The sequence below is a fragment of the Myotis davidii genome, unplaced genomic scaffold (assembly GCF_000327345.1).
Source record: "Myotis davidii unplaced genomic scaffold, ASM32734v1 scaffold914, whole genome shotgun sequence".
Lineage (NCBI taxonomy): Eukaryota > Metazoa > Chordata > Mammalia > Chiroptera > Vespertilionidae > Myotis > Myotis davidii.
Genome location: NW_006285484.1, coordinates 895059 through 906938, shown reverse-complemented (window position 1 = coordinate 906938; position 11880 = coordinate 895059). Strand labels below are relative to the sequence as shown.

At 38.4% G+C, this 11880-nt stretch overlaps 1 protein-coding gene across 2 annotated transcripts in view; it reads right to left on the bottom strand.

Annotated features, from left to right (window-relative positions):
* TRAK2 (trafficking protein, kinesin binding 2) overlaps positions 1-11880 on the bottom strand; it is a 56669-nt gene extending 44789 nt beyond the window's left edge. The window contains exon 1 of one of the 2 annotated variants that reach the window (XM_015559132.1): positions 11837-11880. The gene's annotated coding sequence lies outside the window, so the exon portion shown is untranslated. Of the gene's footprint in view, positions 1-764; positions 1061-11836 lie in introns of those variants that run through there. The other variant, XM_015559131.1, reaches the window with a different exon arrangement.

Genomic DNA, 11880 nt, shown 5'->3' with positions numbered 1-11880 from the left:
GGACAAAAATCGTGCACCTATGGATGAGGACAGTGGGTGGGGAGTGAGGGCGGAGGGTGGGGCGGGAACTGGGAGGAGGGGAGTTATGGAGGGGGAAAGAGGAACAAATGTAATAATCTGAACAATAAAGATTTAATTTTTAAAAAAAAGATTCTCAAATGAGCTAGGTGGGTTTAGTAACTAGGTGGCTAGGGAAATTTAGTAACACTATCCCTTCTCCTGCCTTTAGTAGCTGGTATCCCCAGTTCTTCAGGGATTTTTAACATGGTCCCTCTCTTTCCTCAGAAATCTCATCTACTTCAAAGGCCTTAATTTCTAATTATATGATAATTACTCCAAAGTCTCTATCTTCAGCCCAAATTGGCATTTTTTGACTTTAAACTGAAACTCTCTATAACTTATAATACCATAAATTTATCACATTCTAAACTGAACTCATTATCCTTCTCCCGTTAAATCTGTTTTTTCTTGCTTTACTAATTAGCTAATATTATCAATTCACCTGATCAGCAGGGCCAAAAACCAAAGTCATCTTTCTTCTCCTCAATCCCTGCTTTCCATGCAGTTTCCAGTTACTGTCCATTTATTCACCAAGCCTATGGCTATGGCCTTACCCAAGTCCTTCTCTCTGTCCCCGACCAGGGCAATAGTTTCCCACCTGGTCCTCCAACCTCAGCCCTCATTCTCTGCTCTAATCTGCTGAGGTTCTTAGAACCCATACTGCTAACTCAGCCCACCGCTCTCATCCCCTTAGCATACTGTACCTTATGCTTCAAGCGTCCTCCACCTCTAAATGCACACACAGGAAAAAATTTCTGGTAACTTGGTCTCTCACACAGATTTTCCTATAAGGGAAAAATATACTATGGGAACCAAAACATGTGGTCCACTTGACAGTTCCACTGTATAAACAGCAGACCCTCCGGCCTCCTCATCATGCCTTAGTGGGTCTGCTTGGTGTATACTTTCCTCAAGGCCTGATCAACAGAGTACACTGAGACAACTTCTGTTTCTAGACCTGAACAACTGAAGAGCAGACATCACTGTCCTGTGAAACTTCCTGAGCAGAAACGAGTTCTTTTGACACTGAGAACAAAAAAGCAAAACCTCTTTGTTAAATTCATGACTTTACTACAGAATATACCAAATGAACCCAACACTACAGAAGTTTGCTGAGATCAGCTTATAATGGTAAGCAACTGATATAAAGACAGAAGAGCTCTGTTTCAAATGGAAAATGCAAGATAGAGAAATTGATTCTCAATTCTGCTCCAAATTCAGTCTTTCCCAATAATAGCTAACACTGACAGAGCACTTACTATGTGCAAGGCATTGACTTTATTCTTCTCCCATGAAGCCCGTTTTTGTTTTATGCACATAATCCCCTCTCATCCTCACAACTACCCCAAGATGTGATATTACTGTTAAGGTTTCATAGATAGAGAAAACTTAAGCTCACAGGTTAAAAAGAGCTAAGCTGGTAAGAGCCAAGAATCAAACTCAGAGCTGGGGCCTCTCACTTCTGAGTGCTATGAGGAGAAACAAGGAGTGTAGGGGACTGTGAATGTGTGTAGTTTGGCCACTTGACGTTTCTCTCTCTCTCTCTCTCTCTCTCTCTCTCTCTCCTATTCCTTCGTCTCTCTCTAAAATCAATAACAATATTTTTTAAAAAAAGAAAAAGCCTCAGAGATCCTTCTAAAACAGGCTTAGCTCTCCACTCCATTTTGTAAAATATACATACTGATTACTGAAAGAGAAAAAAAGGGCAAACAAGCCCCCAATTTGTACTTTTGTGCTTTTAGGAAAAAATGAGTCATCTGATCCCAAAGTTGGCTTATTTACAAAGAAACAGAATGATCTGTGTTTTTATGTTTATTATGTTTCTTTAATAAGACAACTCCAAATCTGAATTTGATTTTGCCATTAAATAACTATTTAACAGTGCTGAGAAAATAATACAGATATATTATTACTGTAAATTGGGAATAATTCTGTCACTTGACAGAATGACAAGTGAGCTGCTAAAAATAAGTGGGATGAAGATCAAAATAAAATTTTGTTGCAAGAAATTAAGTCCACCTATATCGTAATACATTATCTTGCAAATGCCATGCATTCAATAAATATCTGCTAAGAGAATAAATGAATCTGTAGTCAAGTTACATCCATGCAATCTGTAGTAGAGAGAAAAACAGTACTACACAAAATATAAAGTTGATAGAGCATTTGAAAATTGAAAGCTTTCTTAGCCTAATTTACAAAAATCTAATTGTCCTCTCATGGGTTTCAGTAAAGAGATATGAGTGTATATATTGGGCTACATCAATTAAGTCCATCAGTTACACTAATATTGCAAACATTCCCTAGAGCAGGGGTTCTCAACCTTCTGGCCCTTTAAATACAGTTCCTCATGTTGTGACCCAACCATAAAATTATTTTTGTTGCTACTTCATAACTATAATGTTGCTACTGTTATGAATCGTAATGTAAATATCTGATATGCAGGATGGTCTTAGGTGACCCCTGTGCAAGGGTCGTTCGACCACCAAAGGGGTCGCGATCCACAGGTTGAGAACCACTCCCTAGAGAAATGTGTTTGAAAACACTGGCAAAAACTACAAAATCTTTAATACTCTCCCTCACCACAATTCTTATTTTAAAAAAATTGGTAAGATGTTTCCCAATAAAGTTAAGACATGGTAATGAGAAAAAGTCCAACAAACTGCTTTTGTGGGGAGAAGTCCTGAGATAGAAAAGGCTAATAGAATGCGATGACTCACGGTCATTACTATGACTAAGCAATTACTGTATTATAGTGACTATAGTAATATCCTCTAAAATTATAAGCTTTTAAAGAGCTCCTTCTTCCTATACTAAATGGTCTCAAATTGCTATTTTTTTTGAGATTTTAAGTCTACTTCTAATTTGGTTTTCTGCCTCATTGTAAAGGCAATCAACCATTACACTTTACAGTTGCCAGTGTCTCTCCCCTTTCTAATCTGCTGTTAGCTGAGAAACCAGATAACCAGGTTATCAGAGAACCCAGAAGTGTCTGCTTGAGACTAAACCTTAGGACCTGTTTTCCTGCCCTTGGCTGGTTCCTCGGTACCTCTTTCTTTCATCCCTGCAGCACTAGGGATTTGGTTGGCTTCTTCTCTTCCTTTGGCCCAGTTGCCGCCAAGTGCTTTCTCACCTGGTGCTCTTTTCCCTAGGTTGGCTCTGAATACGCTTTGTCCTTGCTTCACTGTCTCCTAAGAGAAGTCTAAGTCCTCCTCTTCTGTGAGAATTTTACTGTCAATTGTCATAGAGAAATATAAAGTAGGTTACAAACATGGGCAAAGTTGTTTAAGGAACCTTAAAATTTTTCATTGTGATTTTGTTCCTTAATCAGTGTTCACAGACTCCTCTCTTGAATGCTCGCTCCCAGAGGCTATGTGCTCACTGTCTTCCTCACTTCACTGTGAGCCCCTTGAATGAAGGTATCTTATGTTTGCATGCCCAAAACTTAAAGCAACTGACACATGGTAGGCTAGCAATACATGCCTAACTATAAGCTTAGTGATTTAAAATGTCAATACAGCCCTGACCGGTTTGGCTCAGTGGATAGAGCGTCGGCCTGCGAACTCAAGGGTCCCAGGTTCAATTCCAGTCAAGGGCATGTACCTTGGATGCGGGCACCCTAGTAGGGGGTGTGCAGGAGGCAGCTGATCGATGTTTCTCTCTCATCGATGTTTCTAACTTTCTATCCCTCTCCCTTCCTCTCTGTGAAAAATCAATAAAATATATTTAAAAAAATAAAATGTCAATACACTGAATTATAGAAGTAATTTAATGGACAAAATTGCATATTAGTACATTTCAGTCCAATATCAACTAAATGAATTGCCTTGAAAAAACACACACAAAAAACCTTAAGCTAAGAGTGAACAGTTGAAAGAAAACATTGTTTTTGCTTTATGAATAATTCTGTATAAGAGTTTGCTGTTAAAAGAGAGATTTATTATTTTTATAGCAATAACACAGTGCCCACTTTTCTTACAAATAACTAAAAAGAACTGGCTGACAATTTGATAGGAAAGCTACAAGTGAATTTTTGGCTCACAACTTAGTTTTATCATATTACCCACTAACAGTATTTGCAACTGTTTATAAATTACATTTAAATTAAGTCTCATATTAAATAAGAAATGAGAAAATATCTACTTAAAAACCCCACAGTTGCTAATATCTGCAGTCTTTTGTTTTTCATGACTAAAAATAGAACAGTGTTTAGCCTAGTACTAGCTAAAAAGATGAGAATAGATGGAAAAAAATCTTTTTAAGTTGCTAAATTATGTGCTTTAGGAACAGTTGTACCATCTCAGAGACATTTGAGTTGGCTCCCAGCCTCCTCCTCTTCCTTTCTTCCTTCAGACAGAGAGTGTTCTTTCTTAACCAACAAACTTCCCTTTGTTTAGATTTATACCACTGGCCTGAATAACCCGAAGCACCACACTCAACATGCCAATGACTAAAAGCAGTAAGAACAGAAAGCAGAGGTTTGGTGCTTAGACCCCAAACCTTTCTGTACATGATGAATTTTTGAAAAGTCCATTTTCTAAGTTGACAAGCATTTTATTAAATGTAAAGAAGTAGTTAAGTTCTCCTGAAAAGATCACAAATGATATGAACGGGGCTGTTGCAGATTTGGCCATCAACCTGGTCCTCACACCACAGGCATGCCCTCCATTATTACTCTTAAACATCCTTTTCTGAGACAACCTCATACCACACCATTCTTGCTAATCTCTGAAACCCTATCTATTCTCTATTTCTCTTACTCTCATTGCTCCCACCAGTAAATTCACAAAATCTATAGCTAGTATTCTCTCCAAACTCTATGAATGAAGTACAAGCATAATCTCAATCATGCACTTCCACACTTATTGATGGGAGTATAAATTAGCAATCCTCTTAGAAGAGGAACTGGGTGAAAGATAGAAGGGGGAGAGAAACTTATTTTTCTTAATATACTGTTCAATTTTTCTACATGTGTATATGTCCACCAGGTTGAAAAATAATGAAATATGTTACTTAAAAGTCTCTATTCCTGCCTTCTCTATCTCCCTCTAACTATTGCCCTCTGTTCTCAGCCGTGCTTCCTTAAAGGGTATTTCCTCTCATTCTCTTTTCTCCATCTCTCATTCATACCTCAACCCCACTACAATCTGATTTTTCCTGAAACCACTTTCCCTTCAGTCACCAATAGTCCCTGCTAACCAATCCAATCATACCTTCTTAGTTGTTATCTTATGTCATCTCTGGTTCAATATTGTTGACTACTCCCTGCTTTCCTCTGTTGACTCTCTTTTCTGTTAATAACTCCCAGTCTGGCTCTTAAACTAGACTTTTTCCTGAGCTTCAAACAATTTTCTCAAAGGCTGATTATGATCCCTTAAACCAGTGGTTGGCAAATTGCAGGAAGCGAGCCACACGCGGCTCTTTGGCCCCTTGAGTGTGGCTCTTCCACAAAATACCGACTTCTGCGCATTGGCCATGAAGTTTCAATCACACTGTACGTGCACGCCTGTGCATGGTACTTTGTGGAAGAGCTACACTCAAGGGGCCAAAGAGCCGCATGTGGCTCGCGAGCCGCAGTTTGCCGACCACTGCCCTAAACTGATCAACTGAACAGATGTCTCCTTCTTCTCACCTTGCCACATCCAACCCATTACCAAGTTCTGTGCAGTCTAATACCAATATATGTCTCTCAAATTTACCCGCTTCTCTTCATTCCCTCTGCTTTCATCCTAATTCAAGCCATCATCAACTCTTAGATTCCTAAGGTGAACCAAGTTCCTATTAGGACTCCATGTTAATCTCTTATTCTCCATAAGGCAACAAGAATCATGTTTTTTAAAACTAAATTCCTTTCAAAAATAAATGAAGGGGTCCCGTAATACCTAGAATAAAATCCACACTTAAAATCCCAGTCTACAAGGTCTGCCCATACTTGTCCCTCATCTTGCCACGCTCTGCTCTTTGCTCAGACTCAGCCACAGAGACACAGACCTTTTGTCATTTCTTTTCACTTCTCATCACACTCTCTTATCTCTGGGCTTTTGCAACTGTTCACTGGACCTGGACTACTCTTCGCTCTTGTTCTTTACATGGCAATTACTTCTCACCCTTCAGAACTCAGTTGAAAAGCCATCCTAAGGGAGAAGTCTACCATATCTAAAGTAGTCTCCTCTGCCACCTTTATTTTATAATGCAGCATCTAATTTATTTCTTTTACAACATATATTACAATTTACTTCCAGGAAGAGAAAGGGAAGCTGCTATCTTTTCCCTTTCCTCCTTGCTGATCAGAATGGCAACACAATGGCAGGAGCAGCAACTCAATAAATATTTGTTGTTGGACTATCAACTGAACTGGTGGGTGAATTCTTTCACTAGTAACATGCATAATTTATCAACTCCATTGTTACACAACATGGTGTAACGCTTTTAAATTAGACCCTAATTTATTTGAACTATTTCTTCCTTCTTCATGACTTGTGAGAAAGCTTTCTAAAGAAAGAACTCAAGGTCTGGCAACCACTGACAGAGATATATAAATAAGCTTCCAAGACCTCTCTGATCTTTACAACATGAGTTAGTTCCACCTCTACTCCATGAGTAGACTTTGTATGCTCATTTTCTTAGCAGGAATAAACCATAATACAGGGTGGGGTAGTCAAGTAGGATATGCCTAAGGTTACCTGAGTCTGGTAAAGCTAAGAACAAAGTCAGAACATTACATAATAAAAAGCAGGTCAGTGATTGAAAAAATTTCAATAAAATTACCTCAATGAACAATTGGTCAATCAGCTATTTATGAGCCAGCTTTCAATGCCTCTTGAAATAAACTAAAAGTACTGAAAAGAAATAAAAAGTAGTGCACAATAGACTCTGCCCTAAGGAGATTAAAGATGTAAGAAACCTAAGATCTAATGGTGAGAGCTCTAATAATCTCTATGATTTACATTCGACCTAAGATCTAATAATGTAAAGAAATTTAAGAAAACAAGATAACACCACCAGATTTATTAAGAATTTATGAGTGTTAGGACAGAACTGTTCTGTACATAGCCAGAGGGGGAGAGCACTTTTCTAGCTGAAGTGGTCTGGCTTCACAGAGAAGTAAGATTTGAGTGAGTTCCTCAAGGATGGAAAGATTTGGATAGTGGGAATGGGGATAGCTGGTAGGGTAAGACGGAAGCAGCCAGAGCCAGTTTGGCAGGAGTGTACAGACGAATTTCAGTGGGAATATATGGGGAAGTACTTGGAGCTTTAAATTTGACTAGCTCAGATTAAGAAATCTGAACTTGATCCAACAGGGAACAAGTTTCTAAATGGAAAGTGACATTTGAGAAATAAATCGGGAGTCAGAATAGAGGATAAATTTCAGGATAGAGGATAAATTAGACACAAAAAATAATTAAGAAATTTTATCACATTATGCCTGAATTATTGTAACAAATGCATAACAAGGCAAATGGAAACAGAGGGATCTGTGAGACAGTGAAGACAGGACTTGTTATGGATGGGCTGGGACTAGATGAATTTTATCCTCTCCTAAAAGATCATTACATTCAGTATAACTTCAATCATTTGGCTTAAAATCTTACAATTTTCCTTGCTCCTCAAGCCCTAAGAGTTCTCTTTCCCAGACATTTCCTGTTTTCCCATCCTCCACTCTTTTCTCCAACTACACAATATATTCCCAACAAAACAAAGGATTGTATTTACTAGTTTTCTAGACACATCAGGAAATTCCCAATCCTATAACTTTTTCATGCTATTGCTTGTAACTTCAATGTTCTCTTTTTCTTCTACATATCCAATCCTCACACCCCAGTTCAAATGCCAGTTTTTCCATCAAGTTTTCCCAGAAGCCCTAGTAATTACTGCCCCTCAATGCTCCACTTTTCTCTAAAAAACTTTAAAAAACCCAAAAACTTATTATTGTTCCTAATCTCCCTGATAAGCTGTATACTCCCTATGGAAAAATACCCAATTCATTTTTGTATTCCTCCTTTCATAGGCAGTAGAAGATCTTAATACTGTATGGCAACAGCATAGTATAATGGCTAAGAGCACAGATTCTGAAGACAGCTTGTGTTTGAATCTTACCACTGCCATTTATCAGCTATGTGACCAGGGACAAGTTACTGGACCTCTCTGTACTTCAATATCTGTATGTATAAAATGGAGATAGTAATAGTAGGTATTTCATAAGGTTGGCTTATTGCTTCTCAGCCTTTTGGCTAAGATCAAACAAAGTATAGGACTTGGCTTAGAACAGTGTAAGCACCATAAAAGTGTATTAAATACAAAAAAAAAAAATACCATGGGAAAACAATGAGTATTCTGTGAAAGCTTTATGAAAAGCCAAATGTCAAAAGCATAGCCAGTCTATAGGTAAAAAAGGATATACAAATTCTTCCAAAATCTTCTTATATATACCCTAAAGCAGCCGTGGGCAAACTACGGCCTGCGGGCCGTATCCGGCCCATTTGAAATGAATAAAACTAAAAAAAAAAAAAGACCGTACCCTTTTATGTAATGATGTTTACTTTGAATTTATATTAGTTCACACAAACACTCCATCCATGCTTTTGTTCCGGCCCTCCGGTCCAGTTTAAGAACCCATTGTGGCCCTCGAGTCAAAAAGTTTGCCCACCCCTGCCCTAAAGGTTAGCTGTGCCCTCTAAAATCTTCCTTAACAATGGTTCTGTTTTAGTTTGACATTTGATATTCGAAGAAAATATTTAGTTCAGTTTCCTGTGGCAATTGACACCTGAACTGGTCTCCCTGCCTCCAGTCTTATCCCCTTTAATCTATCCTCCACAAGGCTCACAGAGTAATCTAAATTGCTCTAAAATGCAGAGCTAATGTTTTTGCACTGCTACAAACCCTTTTCATCCCATTTCCTTAAGATAAAGATTAAACTCCTTAGCATCTCATACAAAATTGTCCTAATATGGTCCCAGCCTAGTCTCCAACTTCACCTCTCAACACTCCTTATCACAAAACCTAATCACCTGGCCACACCTAAAAGGCTTTTTGAATGTCATTTCTTCACCTAGAACAGTGGTCAGCAAACCACGGCTCTCGAGCCACATGCGGCTCTTTGGTCCCTTGAGTGTGGCTCTTGCCCAAAATACCACGTGCAAGTGCGCACGTACAGTGCAATTGAAACTTCATGGCCCATGGGCAGAAGTTGGTTTTCGGCCTGGGCAAGTCTATTTTGAAGAAGTGGCATTAGAAGAAGTGGGGGTGGACATATAGAGAGGATGAACGAAAGGAGATAGATGAAACAAGTATACAAGACGAGTGTGGATGGGAGAATTGGAAGGGGTTGACCTCTGCGAACATACCTCAATCAGATTGAGGATGTTTTTAGCAAAGGCCAGCTTAGGAGTTCCCTAATTAAGTTAATAACAATGTACCTACCTATATAGTTTAAGTTTAAAAAATTTGGCTCTCAAAAGAAATTTCAATCGTTGTACTGTTGATATTTGGCTCTGTTGACTAATGAGTTTGCCAACCACTGACCTAGAACATCCCTGTATAATCTTCTAGGGCTGCCATAACAAAGTACCACAGACTGGGTAGTTTACATAACAGAAATTCATTTTCTCGCAATTCTAGATGCTAGAAGTCCAAGATCAAAGTGCTGGTAGATTTGTTTTCTCCTGAGGCTTGCAGATGGCCACCTTCTCCATGTGTCCTCACATGGTTTTTCTCTGTATTTCTTTTTGTGGCCAAAGTTTCTCTTATAAGGATACCAATCAGAAAAGATTATGACCTACCTTAAAGGGCTCAGTTTAACATAATCACTTCTTTAAAGGCCCTATCTCCAGATACAGTCACATTCTGAGGTCATGGGGATCCGGGTTTCAACATTTAACAAGAATTCTGGAGGAACAGAATCCAGCCCGTAAGGGCCCCTCTCCTTTCTTTGTCCAGGCCAATTCTCATTTATTTTTCCAAGATGGCCCAAGCCTTCCCACCCTAGGAAGATCTCAGTGCTCTTTCTTTATGTTCCCATAGTACCTCTGTATGATGTCCTCTGTATGCTGCTGTCCTGTCACACACTATCACAATCGTCTCTTTCCCGCTTCAGACTGTATTTCCTAAGAGCAGAGACGAAATCTCTAGCACTTAGCACAGTGTTTGGCCCCTTCAAGGTATTTAATCAAGATTTGATTACTGAAAGTATTACAAAAGCATGGACTTGAAGACAGGCAAATGTGGGTTCAAGTCCTGGCTCTATCATTTTAATAATCTTGTGACTTTGGGCAAGACACTAAATGCTGAACTTCCATTCTATACAAGCTAGTTGTAAAGATAAATGACCTAATTATAATTTTTTAAAAAATCCAGTTGTGGTTTGGTACACAGCAGATGCTCAAAAAATGTGAAGAGTAGAGATTCTGAGATTGCCTGAGGTTAACACCCGATTTTACCACGAGGCAGCTGAATGGCCTTGATTATGCTCACTTACACTCTGCTTCAGGTGCCTATCTATAAAATCACCTCTTCCATCTGACTCACTTCACTTAGCATGACACTCTAAATATTCATTACGCTGTCACCAAAAATTTCATCTCTTTTTTTTATGGCTTAGTATTCTAGTGTATGTATGTATGTACCACATCTTATTTATCTCATCATCTGGTGAAGGATACTTGGGTTGTTTCCATCTCTAGGCTACAATAATGCTGCAATGAACACAGGGTACATATATCTTTACAAATAAGTGTTTTCCATTTTTGGGGGTAGATACCCAGAACAGGTATTGCTGGGTCATATGGTAGCTCTATTCTTTGAGGAACCTCCATACTGTTTTCCATAGCGGCTATACCAATTTACATTCCCATCAGCAGTGTATGAGGCTCCCTTGCTCCACATCCTCTCCAACACTTATTTGACTAATTGATAAGAGCCATTGTAATGGGTGTGAGATAGTATCTCATTGTGGTTTTGATTTGCATTTCACTTATAGCTAGTGTGAGTCAGATGGAAAAGAACAAGAACCAAGAACCACATGATCTTACTCACATGTGGGATATAAAACAAAAAGCAACAAACAAAACTCCTTGATACAGACAACAAAATGGTAGTTACCAGAAGGGAAGAGAAGTGGAGGGAGGACAAAGAAGGTAAAGGGAGTCAAATACGAGGTGACAGAAGATTAGATTTTGGCTGGTAAGCACACAATAGAATGTATAGATGTTACATTATAAAGTTGTAAACTGAAATTTATGTTATTAGCCAATAAATACAATTTTAAAACTGGCTCATAGTGCTTCTGTGAGAATAGGTTAATACAGGTAAAGATTTAGATGGGTATCTAATAGATAGTAAGCATTATACAAATGTTTCCTATTATTACATGAACACTGCAGATCTGAACAAATGACTGGAACCCATGCATAATTTAGTTCTTTCCATTATTAAATCATTTAAAATGTATTATGTACTTTAATGCCTCAGATTTCTTACCAACTAAACAGTATGGTAACTAAAAAGCTTCAAAAATTGATACAGATGACATAACAAAGCTCAAAATAAACATGAAATAATATATTATCATCATCTGTCTCATTTCTTATACTGGTTTTTAACATAAAGGGGTGGAGAAGTAAAAATTTTAAGAAACAAGTCTTTCTACTCTTAAAACCTATAGATATTAGGCATTGTCAGTGGAGAATAATGCTCCTTGGCTCATATTTCCAACTGGAGATTCACTAAAACTTTGAACCAGAAAGGACCTTTTTGGTGAAAACCCAATCCTATGTCTTACATAAGTAAGCTGGGGTGGATTTGGCGTGCCCTTCTAGGATCTTA